Raw genomic sequence first — 25,973 nt, forward strand, 5'->3', positions numbered from 1 at the left:
ATACATGTGGAAGACTCGGAACATCTGTTATGCCATTGTCCGGCAATTTTAGAAAAAGATTACAGTTCTTCAACAGGGGCTGATAGAACCTCTGAAGTTTGGAGAACAAGTCCCAATTTGGTAGTGCGATTCATCAGAACCATAATACCGTATTGGGAAGACGCTGGTAGTCAAGGTGATGCAATTGCTCTACATAGCAATGATGCGTCAACTTGACAAAGCTATATGAAATGGGGCATATATCACAATAGATCTAACAAATGGTCGCAGTGATTAAAATACCCAACAGGGGAAAAAAAAAAGGACTGTTTGTAATTTATTCTTGAAGTCCCGCTCACTTTGCCACCAGCGCTATAGAAAACGATGCATGTACGCTTCCATCGCGTGCGGAAGTCGAACGTTGCAAATTAATATATTTGTGTTTGGTTTCGCGCCACCTCCGATTCTGCTTATTTTTCTTTTATTCCGGACATTTTTGAGCATAATGTCTTCTAGGATTCTGATGATATCCACTGAAAGATAGGCGAGTGGCTTCAGTGGGGATGCGGCTGATGAGCCGTTCCTTTTCCATGGCTGGTTCATCCAACTGGGAGCTACTTTCAGTTTCTTGATTTGGTTGACCTCCGAGCAGTTTGCATAATGCTAATCAATTTACACAAATTATGATAAAAATAACCTCTGTGTGGCCTAAATCCGCCGAACGAGCTTTCCGTTGATTTGATCGCTTGTGTGCTGTCTTCTCGAGCGTACAACTCCGGGCGTGCCCGAGGAGGAAAGGGGCAAAGTCATGGCCTGCTATCCACTGGTCAATGTTGGCAACCAATGATATTTACATGTCTGTCATCAATGCACGCTCAGAGTGGATTGTCCAATTTCTATTAAACCTCACACTCACACCCTCCATTTCGTATAGCTACGTAGTCCTACGTCACCTTTGCGTACAACCTTTGAGTTTTTAGAAAAGGTGTTTTTTTGCTCTTATTGTCATATATTGTCTTTTTTTTCTACATTGGCATTCATCATCCAAAAATAATTTTTAATAATAAAAGTTTTCATGAAAATAAATCGAAAAAATATTATAACGGGTCTGAGATATTTAATTTTTAGTTAACTTTAAGAACCATCTACTATTGAAGATAACCGCCCAACGATCATCACACACCCGAAAACATTCGTTCCAGAAAACTTTGACTTCTCATAAAATGTTTGTTTTATATTTGTTATTTTTAGTTATTTGTCGAAGCAACGCATAAACCACTTATTGGTTGCTATCAAGTGTTTCTTCGAGAGTTTTGGAACATACGAGAAAACGACCAGTTTTCATAATCCGTTCTAGAAAGCTGAGACTTTTTGACTGCTTGTTGAAGCAAGGACAACTAATTTATACTGTTCAAGTGTTTAAGCTTTTGTTATAGTAATTTGGGTTGACCGTTGAGTCAATTCTTGAAATTCATCTAATATGAGAGCATCATCATTGCAAGGATTACTCATTGACCCAGGGCTGCTCAGTAGTCATCTGGAAGTATCGGAACACCCAGGGAAGCGGCCAGTTCTTGCAAATCGTCCTAGAAACTTGTTACAATTTTACAAACCAATTATCGTGCAGAGGAAAAAAATATCTTTGCGAGAAAGACTCATTGATCCCAGGGGACTTGATATGAAACAAACAGTGATTAATTATTGTAATTCAGTATAGAAAGCGGCGACTTTTGGCAGTGGTCAATTCGTACAATTCGATGTAGAACTCTCCCGTTTTTTTAAATGTTTTGTAGGAGTAAATAAGAGCATAATCATTGCAATTCCCACTAATCAATCCTGGACGTCCACTATGTGGCTCTCCAGGAGATCCGGAGTATCCGGGAAAGTGACCAATGCGAGGAATTCGTCTCATAAAGCTATACATTTTTAAATACCAATTGATTGCGTTTTGTGTGAAATCAACACAAGGACTACTTATTATTTTAAGTTGAAAATGAGCTGAAATTTGTGCTGCGAATGTTCATAAATCATTTGTTATTCAAATTAGGACTGTGGCCTGTTTTTAAAACCGTCGTTTATTGCAGCAAAAAAAGAGCAAAACGATTACAAACAGAACTCATTGATTCCGGGGATTCGATCTTCCGAAGGACCACTCCACGGGCACTCGGGCACAATAAGTTTTATATGCATTCGAATTGCACAAACAATCGTTTATGAAATAGTCTTAACTTTTGAAGACAAAATTCGCGCTCTTGATTCTGCTACGGACGGAAAATTTTTGTCGTCGTCAAGCGATTGATGTGCACCTTGATCAACATTCGTCTCAGCTCAACCGTCTATTGTATAGAATGAGAAGAATTTTCTATATTTCGCGCTCCGAATCATTAACAGTATTTACTCAATAGTTGGAGTTTCAAAGAAAATTGTGGCTGAAGAGTTGCTTCCACTGATGATTGCCTATCGATCGTCATTGAGTTCAGACGCCACCGTTGCAGAAATGTACTCCACCGCTGATGCCACGATTGCCACGGAAGCCATCATAACGAAACAGCCAACCGACAGTCCGAATGTTGCGACAACCACACGACCCACGCCATCGGTGGAAAAAAAATCCTGCAACAACTCCACTCTTTCTAGCAAATTCAAACTATTGAGTGGTTGCTGTTAGTGATTCAGAAGGCGCATTACTGAAAATAAATCGGTTTCTTTCAAGACCAACTTCCTGTACAAATAAGCTAATCCGAGAAGAAATTTCTTTGGAGTACAAAACACAATCGCTTAGTGACGGCAGAATGATCAATCACCATGATAGCCTTACGTTGTCCAACGTCTACCTTGCGGTCGTGTCTTGTACACAACTTTTCTGATTTTTTTCTCAATTAGGATGAGGGGAGCTAAATTAGTTGGACGCTCATTGCTACAAAGACCGAGTAATCCTCTGCATCTCCATGAGCGCACTGGAAAGGAATAGCATGTTAGTTGGGAAGGAAATCTATTGAAAACCGCCTTGGTAAGCGACTTATGATTTCTTTTGAACGACGCCATATTCATGATAATACAGAAACGGTCATTTGGCCGAATATAGCATTTTGCTGAACAAACCATTAGGCCGAAAGGGTCGTTTGGTCGAAAGGGTCAAAGGCCCTCTCGGCCAAATGACCCTTTCACCAAACGATACTTTCGGCCAAATGACTCCTTTGGCCAAACAACTTTTTGGGGCAAATGACCCTTTCGGCCTAAGGACCTTTTCGGCCAAATGACGTTCGGCCAGGTGGGTTTCGGCCTAATGGTTTGGCCTAGTGGCATTCGGTCAAATGGGTTTCAGCCAAACGATCCTTCTCCATTCAATCATATATGAGTTACTACAAAAAAATCGGTCTGAGCTGTGTAGCTAGGGTGCTCAACTAGCACACGCAACATCTTCCAAAAAGCACCTTGTTTCTATTCAGTTTTATTAAAGGCATTGGAAAAACATCAAAGCATGAAAAAGTTGCATAAAGATGTCAAAAACGTAACGAAACATTGATCGCAATTTTCATTAAAATAGCAATGAAGTACGCGTTTGGCATTTGGAAACAAACAACCACTGCACTGCATGTTGCATACACGAATCAAAATCACTAAGCTGCAAATTTTTCACCATGTAGCTTCAATCATCTTTCAAAACTGAATAGTTTGTTTGAATTAAGTTACAGATAAGTTGAGTGTATCGTTGAGGGTATAGTTGAGTCGAAGAAAATACTGCCATGATTTATTCTTTCTGGCCGCAAAATGAAAAAAAAATTAAGTGGCCAATTAATTCGTGCTGGATTGAGAACTTGTTTGTTTATCTATTTTTAAAGTTCGAAACTTCACATTCCTATGCAGGTCTTCTTCCTGCCTGAAGTAAAGGTTATATGTGGGTTTTATACAGTACTCTTTTAAGTTATGTAAGTCTTGATCAAAACCAACATATAACCTACTCGCTGGTTTTATGTTAGTTCCATTTCATGGTTCTGAAGAGGAGTAGAAGCAGCAATCTATGGTACAAGAGCATAATGGAACCTAGAACACCGAGGTTTAATATTGGAAGTCAAAACACGGTTCTCTATTACTCTTGTAGATCTAATTAAATGACAACTGTATAAAACCAAAATAATATCTTAATTGTTACTTGGGTAGTAATTGTGAGATAAAAAAAAATACTTTTATGAAGGGATGCTCAAAAATTATTTAGACGTACATAATCTACAATTTGTACTCAATAATCCCTGTTGAGAAAGTTCAGCTTATTGTTGGTGAAACTGGCAACACTGAAACAGTCGAAGAAATATAAAATGACTCGTCTGTTGGGAAAAAAGGTCCGCTAGATTATAATACTAGAATGTAAGATTAAAATATGAATTTATAATGTGAATGAATAATAAAATAATTATGTTATAGCTTTGAAGCTGATCGAAATGTAATCTGATTTCAAAAAGTATTTAAACGTGACTATTCCCAACAATCCCCTTGAAAAGACTTTGTTCTCTTTTTTATTTCCCACACTGTAGGTCGAAAACAATTGAGGTGGAAATTGGTTGCGTATATGTGTGTTTATATTCCTCTAAACGAATTTTAGACAATAATGGCATGCTTTGGGCAAGTTTATATCAGTACTGAAGGCACAGAGAAACAGACGTCTCACTCAACATATGTTCCATTGTTAACCTTTTCAGCGGTGGATTCATTTTTTTTAAAGGTGGTCGATCGGCAACCGATTGCGCTTTAATCAATTTCGCTTATTTTTGACGTCTACACATTACCGCCATCAGTTTGCCGAACGTCCACTAACAGTGCATTTAGCATTGGGCGATAATAATTGCGTGACGATCCTGTAGATAGTATTTTGTTCTAAGTGAGACGTCTGTTTCTCTGTGCTGAAGGCATGCACTCAGATATCTTCAAATATTCATTGGTTAATATAAAATTTTAAGTTATTTTACGGAAAATTCATAACGAATGTCTGCAAACAGTTTTGACCAATACTGATTTATTTGTAGGAAACATCCTTAGACAATAAGGTAAGATGCGCATCCACAAAGCAAGACCATGATGAGGGTGGCTAGGTTCGATTTCCGGTGCCGGTCTGGAGGCTGTCCATATACCACGTGGACAGTTTATGGCGGAGGGGGTATATGTCGAATGTCCACGGTTCATACAAATTTTTGAAAATTTGTATGAGCAGTTGTCCACGTTGATCGAAACCTGTCCACGGATTAGAAATTCTCTCGATTTCCCTGGGCATGAAAGTATCATCGTGTTAGCCTCATGATATACGAAATGGTAACTTGGCTTAGAAACCTCGAAGTTAATAACTGTGCTTAATGAACACTACTAGGTGCAAGGCGGCAATGTCCCAGGGGGGGATGTAATGCCAAAGATGAGGAAGAAGATCCTTGGAATTGGAAAAAATATCTCAAACCTTTGATTCCGGTAGAAGCTAACTGTACTGTGCGGCTACAAAGTATGACTATGATGGAGGTGGACGAGTTCGATCAGTTACATTACAGGAAATTTTTGGGTTGTGGACTTCTCGTGGCATGAAAGTACCATCGTTTCAGCCTCATACTGTGCTAAGGAACCCCGCAGTAAATAACTGTGGAAGTGCTGAATGGACACCAGGGTGGCTCAAATTAGTATGGGAAAAACTTTTTCATTTTTTTATGGGCCGCCCTCTTATTCAGTTCTAGCTGATGCCTTGATGCTCTGGACAAAATTTCAGCCAAATCGGTCAACGTTTGGGCGGTGCTAAATTCGTTGGAAGTTTATATGCAAAAATGTATGCAGAAACATCCAAAAACAGTGAAATGCAGTTGGACGGCACAACTTGCGATGAAGAACTATGATACTCATTCATATCTTGAATAATTTAATACAGAATGTTATGCAGAAAACCGCGAGAAGATTAGAGTTTGCCCGGCTGAGTTATTAGCATTTCTCAGAAGTGGGGTTAGAGCAAATTTCGTTTCTTTTACCTTTGAAAAGAAATAAATTCACCCCTACAACACTCCAGTAAAATGCTAATATCTTTGCCTAACAAACTCTAATCTTCTCGCGGTTTTCAGAATAACATTATGTATTTAATTCTACAAAAACTGAATTAGAATCATGGTTCTTGATCGTAAATTGTGCCGTCCAACTGCAAATCACTGTTTTTGGATGTTTCTGCATACATTTTTGCATATAAACTTCCAACGAGTTTAGCACCGCCCAAACGTTGACCGATTTGGCTGAAATTTTGTCCAGAGCATCAGGGCATCATATAGAACCGAATAAAATAAAGAACCATATAGAACCATCAAAAAATTTGAAAAAGTGTTTTTTGAGCCACCCTAATGGACACTAAGCTAGGCAACGGCAACGCTTCAGCATGAGATGTTATGCTAAAAAGAAGAAGAAAAAGAAGGAGAAGAAGATATCAAGATTCATGATTTGGTCATGAGTGAAATGATGAAATATACTTTTTTTTATTTAAGAGTCGTTTTTCGAATGCGGAATATAATTGTTTGACATTTTTATGTTTATTGAATTTTTCTCTAATTTCTTATTCTGTCATTATATTAAAGTACTGGTATACAATATGCCATCCCATGTGATTGCACTGAAACTATAAATATCGATGCATATTTACCGTCATGCAGAAAATGATTGTCATACACAGTGCTCCAGTGCAGATTCCAAGAATTCTTGCACATGCTTCTCGTCATCAGGTCAGGTCAAATAGTCTGCTTCCCTGATGCTAAATAGTCGTTGCAAGCAGCAAGCTACTTGTCTACAGTCCCCGACTTCCTTACAAACTACTTTCTAATGGATTTATCACCGCTTCCTATTGCTCGAGAAACCACCTACGGGTTTATTCTTCGGTTCCTTACCGGGTCGTAGCTAACAGGAAGCAAAACTCCATTTATCACAGCGGAACCACGAGTGTTCGCTTTTCCAAGAGTTGCCCTACCACGCAAGCATATGAAGGTATATTCCGTATGTGCATATGCATACTTGCATACATCGGAGCAGATAACGACACCGAAAGTTCATTTCGCGTCAAATTACTGCCTAATTTTCAATTTATCATTTCCTGCATTCAGCGCGAAATCATTTTGGAGCTGAACTATACGACAATATTGGCGCCTGTCGTCCCACCTAAATCGGTTGCTAAAAATCGATGAAGACATGAATACATAATGGGGAGTAACTTTTCGAATGCGGAACACAATTGTTTGACATTTTGCAAGATTTACGAGAAATGTTACTCCATCGTTACCCCCGCACGCCATCATCGGATTGACGCCACGGTTTAGTGGGGGAGAAAAATAACGTCTCATCAATATCGGATTACTTGTCCTCGAATTTCGATTCGGTCGTTGTCGAGCCACAAAAACTATTTTCTGAGACGACTGCAATAAAAACTATTAGTGATTAATTTAATCTTTTCGACAGGAAATCGAAATGTGTCAGTGAATAAAATATGTTGCAAGCAAAACAACTTTTTCTGATTTTTGCCTTTCTCGTACAACAAAGTTGTACCAGAAAGGCTTTCATTTCACTCCCAAAACGTACTTTTTATAGAGCGCTTGTAGACCCATAGTATTATATACCATTCGATTCAGCTCGACAAACTGAGCAAATGTCTGTCTGTCCGTGTGTGTGTCCGTGTGTGTGTCCGTGTGTGTGTGTGTGCGTATGTGTGTGCACATTGAAACATTAGCCAATTTTTCTAGTACTAAACCTGAATCGATTTTGCTACAACAAGTTGCATTCGATGGGGAATGTTTTCTTCTTGTTCACTATTGAGTTTCATAATGATGGCACTTCTCAAAAAATAGTAAATATTCAAAGAGTTATGAGACATCATTATTTCGTAACAAATAAGCTATCGATTTTCTAGATTATGTTCTCCCAAGACACAATTTATTCGAAACCGGCACACTGACAGCATAGAATACACAGCTTACACGGAAGAAAAAACTTCACAAAGAAACATAGAAACCCATTAATGAGTTAAAAAGTACCTATTTTAAGATTTCATGTATGCACTGAAAATTCTATATATTTATATATTTTTCTGAAAATTCTCGTTTATTTTTTCAAAATGACCTAAGAAACATATTTTCATGAATTAATTTTAATATTGCGATCAACAGACCAATATGATAGCTTTTGATTGCAGTACACAAATTAATTCATGAATAAAAGGTGACATATGTTCTTTTTAAAAGTTAAGCGTCATTTCTGCCATTTCTTTCCCCTATGGGCCGATGTGAGCAGTGAGAAGTGAAAAGTGAGACGTGAGAAGTGCGAAGTGAGGAGTGAAAAGTAAGAAGTAAGAAATGAAAAATGAGAAATGAAAAATCACCAGATGATCCGAAATGAAAACAAAATGTTTTTCCAAATTTAATCTAGACTATCCTTTGAAAAGAGCTGAAATTTTTTGCTAATATTTTCAAATGGATATAATAGAAAAACGACGCATCCCACAAAAAAGTGTTGTATGGGTGACCATCGCAAAATCAGTCAAACTTTCTAGTGAAAATATCGGAAACAATCCAAATTGAGCCCTACACTGAAAAAAATCAGTTTAAAAATTTTGAAGTCGATTTGCGAAAAAACGCCCTTTTTTATTTAAATGAAATTTTGTCTCAAGATAGGTGATTATGTTCCCTACCAACCGTCCATACATCGCAAGCTGGGCACTCTTAAGGAAAAAAAGTTTTTCTAACAAAAACTTTTTCTTGTCGGAATTATTTTCAGTGTATTTTCATCTGAAATTAAACCAATGAAAGCCATCGTTATAGAACCCCAAGCAAATCTATTTTATGATACATTGTCTAATTTAGTCACTAAATATAGTTTGTTTTTAAATTAAGAGTAATATTAAGAAGGGGTTTATATCTTCAAAAAAAATATTATATTCCATTATTAGCTTCTTTAGTTGCGACCAGTTACGACCAAAACATTGTACTCTGCCTGATTGTACAGGAATACTTAATATGAGTATATTATGTATACATATGTTAAATCCACCCTTAAAGACACTGAAAAATCAATTCCGTCAAGAAAAAGTTTTTGTTAGAAAATTTTTTTCCTTCAAAGTGCCCAGCTTGCGATGTATGGACGGTTGGTAGGGAACATAATCACCTATCTTAAGACAAAATTTCGTCCAAATCGAAAGGGGCGTTTTTTTTGCAAATCGACTTTTAATTTTTTAAATCGATTTTTTTTAGTGTAGGGTTCAATTTTGAGTTTTTCAAAAAGTTTTATTAGAAAGTTTGACTGATTTTGCGATAGTCACCCATACAACACTTTTTTTTAGGAAGGGTCGTTTTTCGATTATATCCATTTGAAAAAATCAATAAAAACAAGTTTGACCCTTTTCAAAAGATAGTCCGAATCAAATTTGAATAAACTAAGTATGCACTTTTCTTTTAACTGCACTTCTTAAATATTGACCAATAAATTTACAAAAAGTCAACTTAAACAATCAGAACACTTGCAAGTTCCCAAAAAGTTCTATTTTGGCTTTACGCATTTTATTACATTTCCCGCATAACTTTTCAAAAGGACCTAAGTAAATTTTTTTCATGAATTCTCGCTTAACTTTTCAAAAAGACGTAAGTAACATGTTTTTTCATGAATTAATTTGAATACTGCAATCAATATTGTGATTCTCGAGATAATATAGCATTTTGCTCATTCACCTCTGCCTCGCTTAGTTGTGCGCCGCTAAGGTATTGTGTCATATTATGGTACTTTACTCAATTTAAGTGTAGAATATTACATCACAAATTAAACATAATTGCACTACTAATATCCACTTAAACAATATCCCGAACGCAACACAGGCGAAAGAAAAGCAAAAAAACTACTAAACCTCGAACAATTTCACTTGAAAATATCTTTTCGTAAAGGGACGACAATATGCTACATACCTTACAAGCGAATGTGGAAAAGCTTACCGAAAGCTCACATCTATTTGACATTGGTTTATTTACTTTTTGCATGGCGCACAACTCGGCGCATGGGACCCGGCGCGTAACTGGTGAGCCAGTATGCTAATTTTAGAAAAGAATCGCAATAGCTTTCATGTTGTTCTTTTGATTGCAGTACTCAAATTAATTCATGAAAAAAATGTTACTTAGGTCCTTTTGATAAATTATGCGAGATCTATAGTACAGCAGAAAGTCAATTGCTGATAAACGTTCATTTCGAACAATACACCGCAGATTGCTGGTTAATTTTTTTTTGACATATACTCTGTCTCGCTCAAACCAACAGCGAATAATCTAGCGACTACTTTAACGAACTATTTAAGGAACAGCTACTTTAACCGACCGTGTCCATTTAGCAAGTACGGTGTTGAACATAATCTGGAGATTAAAATAACACTTAATAAAGTTAAAAAAAAACTTAGCAAGTAACCGCACAATATTGAGTAAAACAAATTAAGGGTGTAGCATTTCTGCATGCGGTGAATAAATTTCGCACCGTGTATATAACTGACAGCATGAATGTTTGTGTTGCTTCTTTCGTGCTTTATTGATGATGCTAACCTCTCAAGCAAAGTTTTCCAAAGCTTCAAATGTGGAACACGAAAACTAATGGACGAACACACACGCGCTAGAGACCCGAAGCCGATGACTTCATCCGCTCGCCTCAACACAGCTGTAAAAGTTTCGTCGTTGGAAATAAAAATCGCATAGGGTAACCGTACCCTTAGTGGAGGTAGTACCAATAGTGGAGGTAGTGGGGTTTTAATGAGATTTATCATATTTATAGACTCCACGATGGTTTCAGTTGTTGCGTCATGCTTTAAATGTCCTATTAAATGCAACTTACCTTAAGATTTCGCTTGAAAAACTATTGAAAACAATGATTTTCCCTAACAAAATTGACTCCCTTGCACCTATAGTGGTGCAACTGTACCAATAGTGGCGAGTCTCATAAGAAACCAATGGATAGCACCACTATAGGAACCAAAATTAATTTTTACCGCCACTAAAGGAACAGTGTACCCATAGTGGTGCAAGCAATATTTGGTAATTGTTGATGTTAAATGACATCTATCTCATTTTTGTTAGCAAATTTATTAGTTTATCTACTGACTAAGATAATAAAGCAGCAAATTTTCCATAATAATCAATTTTTAAAAAATATTTTCTTTTGTGGATCTACTAATACCTCCACTATTGGTACCGTTACCCTACCTACGTACATGCTTTCTCGTGCGCTCGTTACGTTTGCTGCCATTTTGTTTCATGCTTTGGAAGGAAAGAAGAGGCGTGTCATTAAGGCTAACTGCTTTTTGGTTTGGGTGGTTTGGTTGGTTTGGGTGGAATGATGGTGTAGTTTGGGCATATGGGTGATTTTCACAAATGTACTTGTACAATTATTACACAAAGGGATGCAAAATCAATGTATGACATACAACTATGTAGTATTATTGAACTTTAATATTACATTGGTGAAAAAACACTACGTGGGAATCAGGAAAGTTGGAAACATATCGAATTTTAATCCATATGTATTTTTCAAAACGCGCCGTTGCGCTAATCATTGTATTTACTATCGCTAATCATTGTACTACCGCACGATCGCATATTTGTAACATATGCACTTTTTCCTTTCTCGTACAACAAAGTTGTACCGAAAGGCTATATGATTGCTAAAAAACTTGATAGAAGGCCCGGAGACCCATAGTGTCATATACTGATCAACTCAGTTCGACAAACTGAGGTGACGTCTGTTTTTTTGTGCATGTGTGTATGTGTACAAATTTTGTAGGCACACTTTTCAAAACTTAGAATTATCCGATTTACTCGCAACAAGTTGCATTCGACGGGGAATTGTTTGCTATTGGAAATGGGCCCGATCATTGCTTTTCGGAATTATTGAAAAAAACAATGTTTTTTCCCCAAAGGTCCCCCTTGAAAATTCAAAGAACAATTTTTTTTGAATGGTGGCAAGGCAAAAATATTAAAAATGATCGAAAAAATGTGATCTATTCCCCCAAAGAGCTTTTGTGACCTTTCTAATGTGATTTTTTCAATATATTTTATAATGCACGAGAAAGGCATCATCACTGCTAGGTGGATTAATCTGGGTTTTTATAATAAAGAATTTAAAAAAAATATGTCATCAAAAATTAAAGTTTTTTTTCTACTTTCGAAATATTTGAGCCATCTTTTGTTCCATTATTCGAATCCCATCGTAAAACAAACGGCTTTCAAAAGTACTAAAATGCCATATTAGATTTAGATTTATTTCAACTATTCTTACAAACTGTACCTGCAAGAACATTAACAAGTGATCAATATCCGAACCCAATAAATTTCTTGACTTTACTGTCATTTGGTACTTCTTTGAAAAGGGAAACGGATGTATTTCGAGTGTACATAAATAACAGGAAAAGAGTTTCAAGATAACTCGGTGATTTACACATGCAATATTTTATGAGAAACTGAAAAGTAACATTTAACTGAAATATTAAGAACTTTGCTCCAACTTTTGAAAGCTAGGTGGGAGATTGAAATATATTCCAATCCAAGCTCGAGACAGTTAAGCCTAAACAAATTACTTGCCATTTGGAAGAATACTGTCCACATAGAGTCTTTTCTAAATATAACACAAACCGTCCAGTATATATCCCAAATAAGACTCGCTGTGAGCTATTTTGACACGGAGAGTGTTATTCAATGGATGTCTATCCGGTAGCTCGGAAGAAGCGTTTTTATTTATGCATGCGGATTGTTATTGCCCGTAGTCAAAGCAACTGTAAACACCCATCACTTTCCGAATTTCCACTCCGGCAGCAACCGCCTCGTCCGCCGTCGTCGTTGGTGTTTGCTACGCCATCCATTCATCACCCCATCTACAGCAGCCTGTGCACCATGGCACACGCAGGCCGCGGCGATGATGAGCTGATAATTAGGATTGTATATCTTCGTGCGGACTCCAACTGGCTCCACGGAAGCTTATTACCGTTCGAGTTGATGGGAAAATATACAGTCGCCGGTGATTAGTACGCTTTTCCGTGAAACCATGGATATAGGTAGGGTTCAATTGAGATAAATATGAGCTCTTGGTTTGTATTCGTATGCCTCGCTTTTAATATCAAATGAACGGCTACTGGATGTCATGTCCCTACCGCAAAGGTTCCTCTCGCAGCAAATTACTCTTTTATCTACCTGGGTATGGTTAATATCACGCCTCGATGTGCTTTACACAGCACATCGATCACGCCTTTTTGATGCAATACAGTCAATCAGTGACTGCCAGATGTCATTTCTATTCATGGTCAAGTTGTATTCCCTGTAATGATATACTATTTTATATAATGCTGTCATTCTTCAAAGCTTTGGTTTTGTATTTCTGGATTCATGAAAAGTATAAACCTGAATCATCTTGTGAAAAAATTGTACACTGGATTTTGTTTTTACGCGATTTACATTTTCTCAATTTTCCACTCATCCTAAATGTTTATCGTACATTAATTATCATGTGATTTTTCTTTGATTTATTCTGGATTTTTTTAAACATGTTGCGAAGAGTTTGGTGGCAAATTGAAGTCACACGATCAAAAATACGAGCGAAATAAAATCGTGTAAAAACAAAATCCTGTGTATTTTTTTCTCCTATTTTTTTGTACAAGGATGGCATGCAGACGTTTACATGCAGACGTTCTGCTCGATTATTTTCACGTTTAAAATTTGATTTAAGTTAATTTGAGACACGTGTCTTAAATATGCATAATAAAGCGTTGAGATTTCTAGTAACTGCGCAAGACCATTACGAACGGATCGGAATGGTCAAACGAAACTACAATATTAACGCATTTGCCCAAAAGTACAAGCGGCGCTTCCCACAGGAAACGACGCACCGCACTTTTTGCTGCCCGTATACTCGATTCTTATGGAGAGATAACATTGCGGCGTTTCCAAAGGTTCGGCTGTTTATTACGAATGTGGAACGCTTCATGGAATCTTGCGCTTTTGGAAACATTACAACAGCCGCGCGGTGTATCGAATTGACAGCACCCTACAATAACCTCAGTGGAACTTCACTACACAGTAAATTTGGTATCGTGAACAGGGATGGAAATCTTCGTTTTACTATTGGCGATTTGGCGTTGCAAGAAAAAGAAGAAGCAGAATGTCGCGCATTCGAAAAAATAGCAGGGGAAAGGATAGGAAGAACATTTTAAAATACTTCTCAAAAATTCTCTCTCAAATGATGATAAATTGGGAGATGCATAGGGGCTGGAAATCGTACGTACTTTGGGCTCCGAAAGACGCTCTGTTCGAATATAGTTCGCCGCAGTACCAAACTGACAATCTAACAAAATGCTCATTAGACCGGTAGTCTTCTACGGACACGAGCCCAGGACGATGCTCGTGGAGGATCAACGCGCACTTGGAGTTTTCTAAAGGAAAGTGCTGCCGTACGGTACGTGGAGGAGGCGAATGAACCACGAGTTGCATGAGCTGCTGGGAGAACCATTCATCGTTCACACCGCGAAAATCCGACGACTGCGGTGTGCTGGGGACGTAGCCAGAATGTCGGATAGTAACCCGGCGAAAATGGTTCTCGACAACGATCCGACGGGCACAAGAAGGCGATGTACGCAGCGGGCAAGGTGGATCAATCAGGTGGAAGATGACTTGCGGAACCTCCGTAGACAATGCAATGGTTGGCGACGTGTAGGTGTAGCCATGGACCGAGCCGAATGGAGAAGACTCTTATAAACCACACAGGCCACTTCGGCCTTAGTCTGAACAAATAAATAATATGAGTTGTGCGTCAATTATGGTTCGAGTGCGTAACTTGTTGTTTTTTCTTCAATCATGTGAATTTTGATATTTGGATCAGTTCTTTACTTGACGTCTATACCAAGGCCAAATGTTACTTGAAAGGGGGAAAGAGTTTAAAATGGCCACCCTCAGCTTCAACTTTGAATCCTCCCATAAGCAATTTTTTGAAAGACTAACATTGTTAAAAGTTAGAACTAACTCTTTATAATTCAAATCAAATTTGGTTCGAAGTTAAAACTGGCGAGCAATTTTAGTGTAAGTTAATCCAGAAACAGAATCGCTTATCGTCCCCACCAAGAAGCTTAGTTAAAACGATTCGTTCTATTTTCTCTTGGGAATAATCCTGATGCTGATTTCAGAAGGCGAGTTGAATTCAAGTGGTTAATGTGCGACAAATTCACTATTTAATGGTTTGAAAGGAATCCCAAGAAAGGTGGTTTGTATTGCAACAAAGCGCGTCCGGAAATCCGCTATAAAATGGATTGTGATTTGGAAAATCACAAAGCGCATTGGGACGACCGCTGGAAAAAGGATTGTGATTTGGAAAATCCTGGAGGCATAAATTTCAGTTAAAATACATTTAGTTTGAAATTTATACAATCTGGTGTTCTCGAGTCCATGAATTAAATCACGGTGCATTTTTGCTGGTTCACGAAGTAGGGAGCGCTCTTTTTTGCGTGGAAACATCATTTTCTATCGTCTAAGACGAGTTTAGTACTTTCCATTTAATTCCACTATTTTTTTTTTCATTTTCTAAGTGGTTGTTCGGAAGTTCAACATCGACATATTGAGGGCTTGGTAGTGTTACTATACCCGAGGCTGATAGATGGATTAATCGGGCAGAAAAAGTTAAGTACATTATTTCAGCAATCTCTAATGTGTCTTAAGCGATCAATATCAAAGCACTAGGTACAAACTTAGATTAACATTAAAACGATACATTCTATTGACTTCAATACAGTTGTTCTGCGATTGAAAATCACGATGTTAAGACAAGTTTATTTTGGAGTTCAGTTTTCAAATGCTTCATTCGGTTTTTCAAATGCAACATATTCAACGTTCATCTTCGTCTCGCGAAAATAATTTAAAAAAAAAACACTGCGTCCTATGCTTCTTCTTCTTCTTCTTCTTATTGGCATTACATCCCCACACTGGGACAGAGCCGCCTCGCAGCTTAGTGTTCATTAAGCACTTCCACAGTTGTTAACTGCGAGGTTTCTTAGCCAAGTTACCATTTTTGCATTCGTATATCATGAGGCTAACACGATGATACTTTTATGCCCAGGGAAGTCGAGACGATTTCCAATCCGAAAATTGTCTAGACCGGCACCGGGAATTGAACCCAGCCACCCTCAGCATGGTCTTGCTTTGTAGCCGCGCGTCTTACCGCATGGCTAAGGAGGGCCCTACAGTCCTATGCTACAGGTTTTTAAAAAACTTTTTTTGTAAGAGAAGAAAGGGAATGTGGGGTTTGAGTAAGTTATCATAAGCGTGTGATTATATATCACCACCTCAGCATGTAACTCGGTGAGCAGCAAGCCATGACTCAGCCTCTTCTCGTCAGATCTCCGTGGCGTGCACACGCACTCACGGAGAGCTGTTGTCATCGCATTTCGCTCCGGCCATTAGGGGTCCCACACCCCCCGAATCAGTTCATTACCAAAACAGCTTGAAAAAAAAAAAACTTTTCTAGCGGTATGCTACATATCGTAAATGCATGCAAAGATGATGGAGGATGGAGGAAGTCTACATTAGACTGAAAAGCGAAGCTAAACGGAATGGACTAGTCATCAACACGTCGAAGACGAAGTACATGATATTTACCCATACCCGAGCAAAAATGAATTACTAATTGATAACAAATTCTATTATCCGGTTATCGAACAGATTGATAACTGAACTTGATATCATTTTGGCTGAATTAAGAGCCAACATAACAAAAATGATACCAGAATTTTGTTCCTGAAATAACTACATGAAAACAAATTAGGTTATCACTGATACCAAATTGATAACACATTTTGTTATACATGTTATTTACTCAAATAACTGATTTAGTTATTATTTAATTATCAGCCATCACTGTTTTATCGACCAAAATAGTTAAATCTTCTTTGCCGACTTTGTTACGCATTGAAAAAAATGTTGGCATTCTCTTGGAATCGAACTCGAATCGAGTGATTGTACGGCGTTGTCTCTAGGCACTCACCCAATCGCGATTTCTTGAGGAGCAGAAGAGAAGAGCACTACGCTTTCTACAATCTTGCACTTATATACTGAAGACTATTTATAATCAAATCATGATGCCATGACCAAGGCTGGACACGTGCAGGGTGCAAAGCAGAATAACTTATTAATAACAAACTTAATTATCCAGTTATATTGATAACTAAAATTGTTATCATTTTGGTAGAATTTAATTCAAAATAGCGAATCGGCGAACAATTAGGATAAACACGGTTCATCATCCTTTCATTGAATATATTTTTTTTTCAGTTTTGGCCGATTAAATAACAGGCTTAGGTCAGTTTCTCTCTCTTATTGTCAATCATTAAGATGCCATGCTGGTAATTAACCATACTTTCAACATCGACTATTGGAGGTTTGACTCCAGATGGTCTTGCCCGGGTTTATATTTTGCCTTCAAACCTAGGTTTAAATTGTCAATAGTGATTGTTTTCGCCACAACACAGTACATCGTTTTAATTTCTTGATTATCCGACACTTCCAGTTAAATTTTCCACTTCTCCATGTATAAGCCTTGTGAATCTCAAGACGAATTACAGGGGATGGACAAAATAATTAGGATAGGCAAATTTTAGGTAAAATTAAATGTGTTGTAACTACCTTAGTTATCATCCGATTTTGACAATTCAGGCATGCCCGAACTAGAAAATTAATGCAGTTTGACGGTATGTCCATGGAACCGACTATGGCCACCGGATTCCGGAGATATTCCGGGTTTTTCGGAGGTAGGTTCAAAACCGTAAATTTGAGGTGGATATTAGGAGAATTTGTGGTTAAAAATTGAATAATATTAGTAACCACAAATGAAGTAGGGCTCTTGCTGATTGAAACCATATATTGAGATTTGGAATCGGACCAGAATCAAGTGAGATATGGCCATTTCTTAAAAATCGGTTCCGATCGATACTTATCAAAGGGGTCAAGCCACAACTTCATTTGAATCTCGCATTTTGATAGATCGGCCACTATGATTTTATTCTAGAAGGGCTCTAATGTGTCCAGAATGAAAAACCAATTGAATAAACGGATCCTGGAGTCGCTGGGATGTCCCCGGGGAACCTGTGAATGGGGACACTTAAGTTTTAGCACCAAAATCAGTCATTCGACGGCTCTTTTTTCATGGTTTTTGATCAGGAAGCGAAGTATGAATAGAAAATGGACCATTGGCGGCTCTGACCGCTTCCAGGACCTACGGATTGGCCCCGGGGAACCTGTGGAAGGGGACATTTTAGTTTTACCACCAAAACCAGTCATTCGACGGCTCTTTTGTCATGGTTTTCGACCAGGAAGCGAAGTATGAATATAAAATGGTCCATTGATGGCTATGACCGCTTCCAGGATCTACGGACTGACCCCGGGGAACCTGTGGAAGGGGACATTTTAGTTTTAGCACCAAAACCAGTCATTCGACGGCTCTTTTGTCATGGTTTTCGATCAGGAAGCGAAGTATGAATAGAAAATGGTCCATTGACGGCTCTGACCGCTTCCAGGATCTACGGATTGGCCCCGGGGAACCTGTTGAAGGGGACATTTTAGTTTTAGCAAACAACCAGTTGTTCGACGGCTCTTTTTTCATGGTTTTCGATCAGGAAGCGAAGTATGAATATAAAATGGTCCATTGATGGCTATGACCGCTTCCAGGATCTACGGACTGACCCCGGGGAACCTGTGGAAGGGGACATTTTAGTTTTACCACCAAAACCAGTCATTCGAAGGCTCTTTTTTCATGGTTTTCGATCAGGAAGCGAAGCTAAGATAATCCATTGACGGTCCTGACCGCTTTCAAGACCTACGGATTGGCCCCGAGGAACCTGTGGAAGGGGACATTTTAGTTTTACCACCAAAACCAGTCATTCGACGGCTCTTTTTTCATGGTTTTCGATCAGGAAGCGAAGTATGAATATAAAATGGTCCATTGACGGCTCTGATTGCTTCTAGGACCTACTGGTTGCCTCCGAGGAACCTGTGGAAGAGGACATTTAATTTTTAGCACCAAAACCAGTCATTCGACGGCTCTTTTTTCATGGTTTTCGATCAGGAAGCGAAGTATGAATAGAAAATGGTCCATTGACGACTCTGACCGCTTCCAGGATCTACGGATTGGCCCCGGGGAACCTTTGAAAGGGGACATTTTAGTTTTACCAAACAACCAGTTGTTCGACGGCTCTTTTTTCATGGTTTTCGATCAGGAAGCGAAGTATGAATATAAAATGGTCCATTGATGGCTATGACCGCTTCCAGGATCTACGGATTGACACCGGGGAACCTGTGGAAGGGGACATTTCAGTTTTACCACCAACACCAGTCATTCGACTGCTCTTTTTTCATGGTTTTCGATCAGGAAGCGAAGTATGAATATAAAATGGTCCATTGACGTCTCTGATTGATTCCAGGACCTACTGATTGCCCCCGAGGATTCTGTGAATGAGGACATTTTAGTTTTAGCACTAAAACCAGTCATTCGATTTTCCATCAAGAAGTGAAGTATGAATATAGAATGATCCATTGACGGCTCTGACCGCTTCCAAGACCCACGGATTGCTCCTGGAGAATCTGTGTAAGGGGACATTTTATTTTAAGCATCATAACTAGTCATTCGAAAGCTCTTTTCTAGTGGTTTCGATTTGGAATCGAGAAATGAATACAAAAGGGACCATTGAGGGCTCTCACCGCTTTCTGGACCTACAGATTGCCCCAGGAAACCTGTGGAAGGGGACATTTTTGTTTTAGCACCAAAACTAGTCATACAACGACTCTGTTTTCATGGCTTTGGATCAGGAAGCGAAGTATGAAGTAGGCAGGTTCCCCGTGAGCTATCCGTAGGTCCTGAAAACGGTCAGATCCGTTAATGGTCCATTTCTTGTTCATACTTCACATTCTGATTGAAATCCATGAAAAAAGAGCCGTCCAATGATTGTATTTTGTGCTAAAACTAAAATGTCCCCTTCCACAGTTCCCCGGGGGCAATCCGTAAGTCCTGGAAGCGGTCAGATCCATTTATGGTCCAATTTATACTCATACTTCGCTTTCTGATCAAAAACCACAAAAAAAAAGCCGTCGAGATATTGGTTTTGGTGCTGCAACTTAAATGTTCCTTTCCACTGGTTTTCCGGGGGGAATCTGTAGGTCCTGAGAGCGGTCAGAGTCATCAATAATCAATTTTATATTAATACTTTGCTTATATTAAAGAAGAGCTGTCGAATGATTGATTTTGATGTAAAAACTAAAATGTCCCCTTCCACAGGTTCCTCGGGGGCAACCAGTAGGTCCTGGAAGCGGTCAAAGCTGTCAATGGTCCTTTTATATTTATACTTTGCTTCCTGATTGAAAACCTATAAAAAGAGCCGTCGGATAACTGATTTTAGTGCTAAAACTTATATGTTCCCTTCCACAGGTTCCCCGGGGGCAATCCTTAGGTCCTGGAAGCGATCAGAGCCGTCAATGATCCATTTTATTTTCGTACTTCGCTTCCTGATCGATAACCATGAATGAAGAGCTGTCGAATGGCTGGTTTTGGTGCTAAAACTGAAATGTGCCCTTCCACAGGTTCCTCGGGGCCAATCCGTAGATCCTGGAATCGGTCAGAGCCGTCAATGGACCATTTTATATTCATACTTCGCTTCCTGATCGAAAACCATGAAAAAAGAGCCGACGAACGACTGGTTTTGGTGGTAAAACTAAAATGTTCCCTTCCACAGGTTCCCCGGGGCCAATCCGTAGGTCCTGGAAGCGGTCAGAACCGTAAAGTGTCCATTTTATATTCATACTTCGCTTCCTGATCGAAAACCATGAAAAAAGAGCCGTCGAATGACTGATTTTGGTGCTAAAACTTAAATGTCCCCATTCACAGGTTCCCCGGGGACATCCCAGCGACTCCAGGATCCGTTTATTCAATTGGTTTTTCATTCTGGACACATTAGAGCCCTTCTAGAATAAAATCATAGTGGCCGATCTATCAAAATGCGAGATTCAAATGAAGTTGTGGCTTGACCCCTTTGATAAGTATCGATCGGAACCGATTTTTAAGAAATGGCCATATCTCACTTGATTCTGGTCCGATTCCAAATCTCAATATATGGTTTCAATCAGCAAGAGCCCTACTTCATTTGTGGTTACTAATATTATTCAATTTTCAACCACAAATTCTCCTAATATCCATCTCAATCTTACGGTTTTGAACCTACCTCCGAAAAACCCGGAATATCTCCGGAATCCGGTGGCCATAGTCGGTTCCATGGACATACCGTCAAACTGCATTAATTTTCTAGTTCGGGGATGCCTGAATTGTCAAAATCGGATGATAACTAAGATAGTTACAACACATCTAATTTTACCCAAAATTTGCCTATCCTAATTATTTTGTCCATCCCCTGTATATTGCAGTTAGTCAAAACTATTCACCGTTCCTGAATGAGCACATGCCCTTGGATCATATGTTCCGGGAGCTGCAAGGCCATTTAAAGTACTACTACAACGCTTGGTGCTCAGATACATGTTTCATTATTCAACGACACCTGAAATGAAAGTAAAGTTAATAAGCATAGTATAAAACAAATAAGAAAATTTCAACTTTTGTGCAAATTGCTTTGTTGACAGAGAAATAAACAAATCGTTGGTAACGGGGAAAATCATCGTCTACTTAGACGAACATTTCAGTTTAGTGTTTGAAAACAGTTCTTGTCACACATATTCATAGCATAGGTCGGGTACATTTAGCAGAAGTTAGTATAGTGCCTTGGAACAAAATGACAACTTTCATGATCATTTTTCAAGGCGTCCGCAGATCTGGAAAATTTATCCGCAGCACGTGGTATCAAAGTATTCATCACTACAAACCACCAAGTGGCGGAATTTTTTTTTCAAAATTATCAAAGTAGCTTTTTTCCTACAGGTATGTTTTTCTTAGGCGACTATTTGGCGCTTATTTTTGGTTGCGTCGAAAAATAGGCGGATGAGTAGATTTTTTTATGCGCGGTACAATATGTTTGAAAGAATAGCTTAGCCCGATATCTGAACGACGTGAAATTTAGAAGAAAATACCAAATTTGTATTGATAATAAATGTTGTTATTATTCAGTTATCAGTTAATCACATGATTGATAACTAAATATCAAGATGATAATAAGGATATCTAATCGTGTTATCAATCTGATATCATTTCAGTTATCTGCCTTTGCTCGGGTAACGTTTGACAATAGCCAACATTTTTGACATTTGGTTTCCCACTGAGAATTTTATTTTGTAAACAAACTATTCCTAATTGATTTTTCCCAAATAAATGTAATTATTGTTCATTATTTTTCTAGATCTTGTGTGAAAGTATGAATCCGGAGTGTATTTCAGCAAGAATATTGAGGCCTTCAAGAAATTTTAGTATTTCAATCAGCACCAAGTGCATTACTTCACCAAAACATCATGATATTTAAAACATATTTTCAATGCCAGTTCTTCAACGATTATGCTTACGATTATGTATTAAATTGATCAATGATTCTGATGCTGACGTCAGAAACATGGACAGGTCGAGGTCGTAGACCCATGCCGAAGTATGTTTCTAAAATTATTGTTGAAAATCTCTTTCAAAAAGTTCTGTGGATCCCAGCGATTCGCTACATTTAAAATCCCTTCCGGATCAGATTGCTTGCGGACTTAGGGATGTTTGTAATAATTTGTGGTTCAATAAATCCTTTCAGGTTTCTACGTAACTCTTTCTCGAAGACTTTTATTAATCCATTTGAACGTGCTGGCTGAAATTTTTATAACTTTTGAATTAATTTCATTTTCAAATGCCTACAACTTCTTTTTACCTCTTGAAGCCTTGAGACATCTTTTGATCGCTTTGGCACAAAAAAGAACTTCCTGGAGTTTTGAGGAACGATCAGTAGTCGATTTCTATGAGATCTAAGAATTCTCTATGATTCCTGTTCAAATTCTCTTTAACTTTAAAATCCCTTTTTCCTAACATAATGGTCTTGCCTAAGATTTTTTTAAAACATAAACTACATAGTGTATTTGTTCCATTATTAATGTTCATATATCAATAACATACGCAGAACGGACAATTTTGGCTATTTTTGTGCCTACGTTAAACTGGATTCTTCTTCTTCTTATTCTTCTTCTTATTCTTCTTCTTCTTCTTCTTCTTTAATGGATACATTTAATGGGTTACTGATTCCTACATAGCATCATCTTTCGCTTGAGATGCCGCTCAGTTGTGAATACCACAGCTTTTGTTCGTATGCCTTCGTCACACGTGAGAACACGATACGCAATGAACCAAACCACACATTTTGGGCTTCCCTTTTCATCCATGCTTTTGCCAATCACTGAGTTACCAGTATCTGCAAATTGGAAGCAAATGGCACTCACCAGTTATTCGTATCTGCACGGATTCATGCTTTGCGTATAAAGCGTTCATCGCATTCCTTGTTGATTGCATCACGAGCGATGGATCGCCAAAACGCATCGCGAGTGATGATGATTGGGTATGATTGGAAGTTGTAGGGAGCGTTATACAGGATTCTCTTATGGATATAAACCCAGTGGTTCTGCGTTAGCCTTTCGGAGCGAGCACACGCGGTTTGTATTTAGTACATTTGAGCGTTAATTATTGTTATATCGCTTCAAACTTAAGAGATAGACACATACAGTCTTCAACCAAGTTATTTGGGAGATCTAGGGCTTCTAATTGAAGATGAGTTTAGGGATGCATCCGCTTGAAAGCGCTAACGCATGTGCGACGACGTAATGGGGTCGAAACTTATGCGATTTATCTCTTATAAGTCAGACGAATCTTTACAATAAATTAACAAAAACAACAATAAGACATAATTTTTAAATGGTATTAAACTCGAATGTATGTTTATTACACATTAAACAGTGTAAGAGGGTTCGTAAGGGGTTTCCTAAAACCTGGCTTATGCGCCAGACGGTGGAAGCCGTCTGCCAGAGTTTCTGGTCAAATTGCCCAGCTAGCTAAATTATTTCCTCTTACCAGTGGCGTAGCCAGAAAATTGGTCTGGGGGGGGTTTTCTGAACATTTTTTTTTTCGAGAAAAAAAAATTTCTTCCAAAAATGTTGTCTTTGGGGGGGGTTTTATACCCAAAACCACCCCCGTGGCTACGCCACTGCCTCTTACGGATCCTACTGATAATCGACACGTTCCAACAAAACCAAATTCCCACCCAAACTGGATTATCTTTCCCAAATTCAATTAATAAAAATTCCAAAATCCTTTAGTTTAAGTCTGATGCACATTAGATTTATTCAAAAAAATTATTTTTCTAGTGTAATGAACCCATTAAAAGAAAATGTTTCATGAAAACGGTTATTTAATTTCTAGGGTTGGTAATTTGTGTTCAAGGCTACTTTCAGGTTTAAAAAAAACATGGTTTATTACCGGCAAAGATGCTAATTTGGTACGACATACTTCAAGGCAGTCTGACTGCATTCAAAATTCTAAATTTTGCCTAATGTGACGTCACTTGTACATGTGTGTTCTATTTGAGCTCTGTGAGTCGTTAGTTATTTTTGCATGCTACTTTTTGCTCTTAATTTCTATTTACAATGATCGGTTTTAACGATAGTGGCGAGGGTGCTTGATCGTGTAGGTGCAATAGAGTGCTGTTTCGGGTACTTACAACTGTTGAGCTTGTCTGTGCTGACCACTGGCTAGGTAGCAGGTGCGTCCATGTGCCGATCGGGTTTTCGCTGAGATTGCACCGTCGAAGGCGAGTCGACCCGTCTAGGGATCGGTTATTGCGTCGCCGCCGGCTTGCGGATGGCGGAGAGATCGACGTCTAGCACGTTATGGAGAGGACGACGGTTGGCGGTCGGTTGTACTGGCCGCACAGGTGCGTCGATTGATGTGTTCGTCGGCACAGAGTTCTTGGTCCGACGTACCGATGATGGAGCCAGTGGGGTTTATGCGGGGAAGTGAGTCGAAGTGCGATTAGATCTGATTCTTCTATCCCGGGGCGTGAGTCAGGGCGATACACACTGGCTGTGGCAAGCTTTCCCCATGCAGAATCTCTCGCAGATTTCGGGGACCACTTGTGTAACGGGTGGTTCTTGCGAGGCCGAAACTATTCATTCGATGACCACGCTCTCTGCATATGCTCTTAGTGGCCGCAGCCACGAGGCGAAGAACATACACAGGGGATCGCCCACAGTCTAATCGATAGCACAACGTAATAAACCTTTTGGCTAGACACAGGAGCCGGCATATAGATCGCTTGCCGGTGCTCCGAGAGGACCAGCGGTCCTAACCTCCACAAACTCACCACCGACACCCAATGCTCAAACGTGGTCACAGCTAGAGACTATAACAAAAGATATTTAGCACCGAATAGCACCAACAAACTTTCTTCATAATTACCTCACGTTTTTTTTTATACAATTCTTTGGTAATAAAGCGTTTATTCCGACTCACGACTCACTTCCCTAATAATTAAGACTGATTAAAACCATTCTACTTTACTTGTCACTTAATCTTACTGTTTAAGGAATTCCTTGGAAACACGACTCACGACTTTTAGGGCAATTTTAACCACTTTAGAAAACTGTGAAAATAGCTTTAAACATATTTTAATTAATTTAGATTCACCAGTGTTAAGTTAAACAATATAATTACATTTACTTTTAATTAGGTTTAAATCACTTTTAAAATTCACTTTGGAGTTTTTCTCGTCTTTACTGTTCGGCAGTCTGCACGGGAAAGATCGAGTCGGAGCTCAATCAATCCGGCGAGGCCTCAATTCTTCCGAGATTCCTTTTAATTTCCGATTCTATTTTCTTGAAAATACATTTCCTAATAAATATTTTATTTGTATTACCTGATAAGCTACCAGTTTCATCATAAACTACGCTATACCCATCCCCACTTAATTCCCACTGCAAAATGATTCGAGCACTTATTCTATG

At 38.7% G+C, this 25,973-nt stretch overlaps 1 protein-coding gene and 1 long non-coding RNA gene across 6 annotated transcripts in view; one reads left to right on the forward strand and one right to left on the reverse strand.

Moving 5' to 3' along the window:
- The window catches only part of LOC134213389 (potassium voltage-gated channel protein Shaw-like), a 356,566-nt gene that overhangs the window by 67,062 nt on the left and 263,531 nt on the right, over nucleotides 1–25,973 (forward strand). The gene's annotated exons all lie outside the window — the stretch shown is intronic.
- Nucleotides 25,435–25,875, reverse strand: LOC134217691 (uncharacterized). The gene is made up of 3 exons (XR_009981127.1): nucleotides 25,684–25,875; nucleotides 25,548–25,624; nucleotides 25,435–25,493 (listed from the first exon to the last, which is right to left on the reverse strand). It is a non-coding gene; the product is annotated as an uncharacterized LOC134217691 (long non-coding RNA).

The sequence above is a fragment of the Armigeres subalbatus genome, chromosome 2, assembly GCF_024139115.2.
Source record: "Armigeres subalbatus isolate Guangzhou_Male chromosome 2, GZ_Asu_2, whole genome shotgun sequence".
NCBI lineage: Eukaryota > Metazoa > Arthropoda > Insecta > Diptera > Culicidae > Armigeres > Armigeres subalbatus.